The 6,830-nt window shown below is 44.0% G+C and overlaps 1 non-coding gene across 1 annotated transcript; it reads right to left on the bottom strand.

Moving 5' to 3' along the window:
* Nucleotides 1-222: 222 nt before the first annotated feature.
* Nucleotides 223-407, bottom strand: LOC146350323 (U2 spliceosomal RNA). Its single transcript, XR_014789707.1, has one exon. It is a non-coding gene; the product is annotated as a U2 spliceosomal RNA (small nuclear RNA).
* Between the last annotated feature and the right edge of the window lie 6,423 nt (nt 408-6,830).

Here is a 6,830-nt window from a genome sequence, read left to right as displayed (position 1 = left end):
ACTTCCCTTATAAGTATAAAGTATCAGTGGTAGTTTTAAGAGAGAACTTTATTAAGGAACAACTCCATCAAATCCTTTTCCTCGTTTTCCCCCCACTGATTCTGCCCCCTTCTCCCTATGAGATTCCCTTCAGGACCTACCTCTAGACAACTGAACTGAGAAAGTAGCAAGATGTAACAATTATAAAGCATTGTCAGTACTTCTACTGATGATTAATTCTCTCTTCTGGGGCCAAAGACAACCTGTATTATTATGACTAAATTAGTCTTTTATATTTGTCAGGCAACTTTTCCTTCTATTAATAACCACCAGTACTATAGTAACTGAAATGTCTCTCATATTCATTCATATATATATGATAAGAACAGATACTACACTTGATCTTAGCCAAAAGGCTAAGAAGTGGTATATATAGTCAGGGCCAGTCCAGAAATATTTGGAACAAGGATAACTGCTTTGGCAGTTGGCCTTTGTACACCACCACACTGAAGTTGAAAGGAAAGGAAACACACACAGATGGGAGTGAAGTCAGGACTTTCAGATGTAATTGAAGGGGTTTGACAAAAGTGGGGCACTAACCATTCAGGAAGGTCAGCTAGTGACATACACGCACCCCCATCATTGGTGGCTCATAAGTAATGGAACAAATGGCTGACAAGCAGCTGCATGGCCAGGTGTGGCCTGTTTCCTGGATACCCCATGACCAATCAAGTAGATGAAAGGCCTGGAGGTGGTTCTGAGTGTCACATTTGCATTTGGTGGCTGCTCACTGGAACTCCCAACATGAGGTCCAAAGAGGTGTCCATGTGAGTGAAGGAGACCATCATTAGGCTGAGGGAACAAAATAAACCCATCAGAGAGATAGCAAAAACATTGGGAGTGCCCAACACAACAGTTTGGAACATCCTGAAAAAGAAGGAATTAACTGGCAAGTTCAGCAACAGCAAAAGGCCTGGCAGTCCACGGAAGACAACTAAAGTGGATGACTGCAGAATTCTGCTCATGGTGAAGAGGAACCCTTTCACAACATCTAGCCAGGTCAAGAACACTCTTGAGGAGGTAGGCATGTCATTGTCAACATCTACAGTCAAGAGACGGCTTTATGAATGTAAATACAGAGGCTTCACAACAAGGCGCAAACCACTGGTAATGCTCAAGAACAGACAGGCCAGATTAGCCTTTGATAGCAAACACCTAAAAAAGCCTGCCCAGTCCTGGAATAAGATTCTTCGGACTGATGAAACCAAGATTAACTTGTACCAGAATGATGGGAAGAGAAAAGTATGGAGAAGGAAAGGAACAGCTCATGATCCAAAGCATACCACATCATCTGTCAAACATGGTGGAGGCAGTGTTATGGCATGGGCATGTATGGCTGCCAGTGGAACTGGGTCACTGGTGTTTCTTGATGACCTGACTGCTGATCAAAGCAGCAGGATGAATTCTGAAGTGTATAGGGCTAGACTTTCTGCTCAGATCCAGCCGAATGCTGCCAAACTGATAGGACGCCACTTCATATTGCAGATGAATAATGACCCAAAACATACAGCAAAAGCTGCCCAAAAGTTTCTCAAGGCAAAGAAGTGGGATGTTCTTCAATGGCCAAGTCAGTCACCTGATCTCCACCCAATAGAGCATGCTTTTCACTTAGTGAAGACAAGACTGAAGGCAGAAGGACCCACAAACAAGCAGCAGCTGAAGGCAGCTGCATTAAAGGCCTGGCAAAGCATCTCAAGGGAGGAAACTCAGCATTTGGTCATGTCCATGGGTTCCAGACTTCAGGCAGTCATTGACTGCAAAGGATTTTCATCCAGGTATTAAAGGCAGCCCTTAAGTTTGAAATGATGTTGGTTTGTTCCATTACTTATGAGCCAGCAATGATGGGTGTGTGTGTATGCCACTGGCTGTCCTTCCTGAATGGTTAGTACCCCACTTTTGTCAAATCCCTTGAATTACAGCTGAAAGTCCTGACTTCGCTCCCATCTGGGTGTGTTTCCTTTCAACTTCAATGTGGTGGTGTACAGAGGCCAACTGCCAAAATAGTTATCCTTGTTCCAATATTTCTGGCCTTGACTGTATGTGATTTATTTGCTTTCCATTTATCAATAATGTTGAGAACTTTATCTTTTGTCACCACTATTTGCCTCAGTTCCTCAGGTTCCCTTCCTGAAAACATCAGTTCAGGCACAAGTATCTGTCCTATATCTTCCGGACTGAGAAGATGGATGAAAATAATTCATTACTTTTCTGCAGTCTCCTTGTCCACCTTCAGTACTCCTTTAACTCCATTGTCATCCAATGGTCCAACTGCCTCCCTAGCTGGTTTTCCACTTTTGATATATTTAAATAATTCTTTATTGTTGATCTTGGTGTTGTTAGCGATATGCTCTTCAAAATACTTTTTTGCATCTCTTATTGCCTGCTTGCATCACCTTTGTGCAAGCTCGTGCTCCCTTTTGTTTTCCTCACTTGGGCAAGACTTCCATTTTCTGAAGAAAGAAATTATTATTTCTCAAATAGCTCCCTCAATACTGCTTGTTAACCAAGCTGGTGACCTCTTGGACATGGTGCTACCTTTCCTAATCTGTGGTATACATTTTAGTTGGGCTTCTATAATAGTGGTTTTGAGTAATCTCCAAGGATTTTGAAGGGATTTAATCCTCTCGACTCCCCCTTTTAACTTCCTTTTCACCAGTTCCCTTATTTTAGAGAAGTTTCCTCTTTTGAAGTCAAACGTGACTGTCTTGGACTTCCTGGGCAATTTTCCACTCAAACATATATTAAATCTGATAGCACTGTGGTCACTATTTCCAAGTGATTCAACGACATTTACATCTTGTACTAGGTCCTGGGCGACATCACTTAGGATTAAATCCAAGGTCGACCCCCCTCTGGTTGGTTCCATGACCAACTGTTCTAGGGCACAATTGTTTAGGGTATCGAGGCATTTAACCTCTTTGTTGTGGCTGGAACATGCATTTATCCAATCAATGTGGGGGTAATTGAAGTTGCCCACTATTACAGCACTTCCTTGTTTGGAGGCCTCCCTGATTTCATTTTCCATCTCAAGGAGTATTCTGGTCTGGGGACAATACCATCTTCCTAGCACTAAATTAGTTTTGGAGCCTGGTATTGACACCCATTGTGCTTCTGTGGAAGAACCTACTCCTTTAAGATGTTCTAGTCTGCTCAACACTATGCCCTCTTTGACGTACAGGGCAACACCTCCCCCAGTATGCCCTTCCTTGTCCTTCCTATAGTTTATATCCAGAAATGACCGTATCCCACTGGTTCTCTCCACTCCACCAGGTTTCTGTAATGCCCACTATATCCCAGTTTTCCTTTAAAACCAAGCACTCCAACTCTCCCATTTTGGCTCTGAGGCTTCTAGCATTTGCACAGAAACACCTGTACACATTATCCCTCCCCAGATGCCTCTGGCGTGTGCATCTTTTGCTATGGGACATTGGGCCCTTTGATTGGCTATTATGTTCTACCATGTACTCCTGGCCTAATTCCTCCCCTTCTACATTTGGGCAATCAAAAACATTTTCATCTTCATCCCTTTGGGATGATTGAACCTGAGCCGGATGCTTCCCAGCTCCTTTCGGGTTCCCCCCAAGGTTTAGTTTAAAAGTTGCTCTGCCACCCTTTTTATGTTTAATGCCAGCAGTCTGGTTTCAGTTTGGTTCAAGTGGAGTCTGTCCCTCTTGTACAGGCCCAGCTTGTCCCAAAACGTTCCCCAATGCCTAACAAATCTGAACCCCTCCTCCCTGCACCACTGTCTCATTCCCGCATCAAGACTCCCCAGCTTTGCCTGTCTAGCTGGCCCTGTGCGTGGAAAAGGTAGCATTTCAGAGAAAGCCACCTTGGTGGTCCTGGATTTCAACCTCCTATCTATCAACCTAAATTTAGCTTCCAGGACCTCATGACTACATTTCCCCACATCGTTGGTAACAACATGGACTACGGCCACTGACCCCCACCCCAGCACTACTAGGCTATCTAGATGGCACGTGCACCAGGCAATTCACTATGTGGTCTACACGCCCATCACACCCCCAAATGTCTATGTGTCTAATTATCAAATCTCCCATTACTCCAAGCCCCGCTCCTCCAAAAGCACATCCTTGATGTGAGAGGATATTTTTTCATCTACCAAGGAATGGTTCCCTTCTAAGGGATCATTTTCCTCTTCCTCAGAATGATGTCCTCCTTCCCCCAGATCCACATTCCCCATGACAGCAGAGGAGCTGTCACCCTGGGAGTGGGACACAGCTAATAGGTCCCTGAAGGTCTCATCCACCAACCTCTCTGCCTCTCTTAGCTTCTCCAGGTCAGCAACCTTGTCCTCAAGGTAACACATTCCCTGAGAGTCAGCAACTCATTACACTGAGCACACACTCACAACTTCCATCCAGCAGGTAAATAGTCACACATGTGGCACTCAATGCAATACACTGGATAGCCCCCCCCCCCTTGCTGGCTTTCTACCTTCATAACTGTTTTTTTTTTTTAATTTGGGTGTGTTTTCCTTGGAAGACTTTACTATGAGAAGGTGGGGACATTATTTATAGTTATTGATTTGCAGTTATTTACTATGAGCACGGAATATGGAGGAAAGAGTCGACTGTCCTGGCGTCCTCACCCTGTTGCTAAACTTGCACAGCTGCTTAACTCACTTGGTTGCTGATGCTTCATCACTGGGGCTGAGACATTTTGTCACTGGGGCTCCTCACGCTCAGAGAGCTGGCTCCCTCACAAGCATGCCTCTTTATATAGCTAGGCTCAACTGTTGCTGCAGTGAATCTGATGGGAGGGCCTCATTTGAAAAGCAGGGAGTCTGTGTGTGAACTCCTGATCAGCACTGGGTTTCAGTGGTTGGGAATATAGGTCAGTTGCCCCCCCCCTCCAGGAATGGTGATTACTATTTAGGAAGGAGGACTATTAACATTATCATCATCATTGTCGTCATCATTATTATTTATTACGTTTCTATACCGCCCCATAGCCAAAGCATTCTGGGTGGTTTACAAAAGTTAAGACATTAAAATACAACATACAAAGTTTAAAAATCATTTACATAAAAGCATACAGACAGTATATGCAAAAACATATAACTAAAAACAACTTAGAACTAAAAACAATTTTTTAAAAATCCAACAATAAAACACAGCTTAAAAGAACACAGTTTAAAAACAGTATACAAAAGTCAGCAAAAGGAACAAGAGTTCTAAACAGGGAAGGCCTGCTGGAATAACAGAGTCTTTAATGCCTGCTTAAAAAACTTGAAAGAGGTCAGCAGGTGCATTTCAACTGGCAGGTCATTCCACAACTGAGGAGTGGCAAAGGTCCTCTTGCTTGTGGCTGCCAGTCTCACATTAGGCAGCTGCAGCAGAGAGCCCTGAGAGGACCTGACGTGGCAGACTGGGATGTAGGAGAGAGGCGCTAGTGAATGGGAGACCTATTGAGGGGAGATCATTTATTCAAAGGGCCATTGGAGGGAACAGCAGACGAAGGGTAGGTGATCTTGGAAGGCTGTGGCTTGCAAAGTCTTGATCCTTTTTCTCTGTGTGTTTTTTAAATTTAAATGAAGTGCTGAACTCTTAAACTTGCTTTATTTAGGGAACTGCTCTTTAAGGCCTAAAGCCTGAGCCTTAACTGAGCCCAGTCTGAAGGTAGCCTGCACTTTTTCCTGCATCAAGCATACTCTTATTCTCTCTTCTTAAACTTGGGGTTAATTTAAAATATGCAGCTGAGGTTCTTTTCAGCGGCTCAGTGGTCTTTGCTAATGCGAGGCTACAAGGCCTGTAAGTTCTTTCTGGATTCCCCCCTGATATTTTGTTCTCTTGTGTAGATTTGTAAGGGGTTAACGCTCTGGGATTTAGCTGTGCCCTTGCTTTGGCTTCAGCTGTTATTTATCATTTTTAAATTGTTGCCGGATGCACTTTAATAAATAATTAAGTAATTTCACTTACCTTTCCCTTGCACAGTTGTTTAACTCGCTTTTTGCTGATGCTTCGTCACTGGGGCTAAGTTGCTTCATCCCTGGGATTCCTCATGCTTGGAGAGCTTGGAAGAAGAAAGAGTGGACTCACATTTTTTTTTGTTTGTCGTCTCTGCAGATCCTTACATTTGTGCAGGATTAGAAAAGCATTCCTATGTAAATCAAAAGACCTTCTTTATCCAGAAGGGCTGCCACACTCAGTTGTTAAAAGGTGTGCCTTTAACAGGTAGGTGACAGACAGAAATTCAGCAGGTGAACTTTCAGGGATGGATTTGATGTGATGGGCAATCTTTACCTGTTGAAGTGGTGCCTAAAAGATGCTCTTGTTAAAGACATAAGAACTCTGTCAGAAAGAAAACTTGTTCAGTCGTTCAGTCGTGTCCGACTCTTCGTGACCCCATGGACCATAGCACGCCAGGCCTTCCTGTCCTGCGCTCTCTCCTGGAGCGTGCTCAAGTCCATATTCATTGCATCGGTGATGCTATCTAGCCATCTCATCCTCTGCCGTCCCCTTCTCCTTTTGCCTTCAGTCTTTCCCAGCATCAGGGTCTTTTCCAGAGAGTTTTCTCTTCGCATTAGGTGGCCAAAATATTTGAGCTTCAGGTTCAGTATCTGTCCTTCCAATGAGCACTCAGGGTTGATTTCCTTTAGGATGGACTGACCTCCTTGCAGTCCAGGGGACTAGTAAGAGTCTTCTCCAGCACCACAGTTCAAAAGCATCAATTCTTTGGTGCTCAGACTTCCTTATAGTCCAGCTCTCACAGCCATACGTTACTACTGGGAAAACCATAGCTTTGATTAGACGGACCTTTGTCAGCAAGGT

This window comes from Heloderma suspectum, chromosome 3 (assembly GCF_057233095.1).
Source record: "Heloderma suspectum isolate Gila_16-S chromosome 3, 16-S_ref, whole genome shotgun sequence".
NCBI lineage: Eukaryota > Metazoa > Chordata > Lepidosauria > Squamata > Helodermatidae > Heloderma > Heloderma suspectum.
Note: the sequence above shows the minus strand (reverse complement) of the source record. Positions and strands in the feature narration are given on the sequence as shown.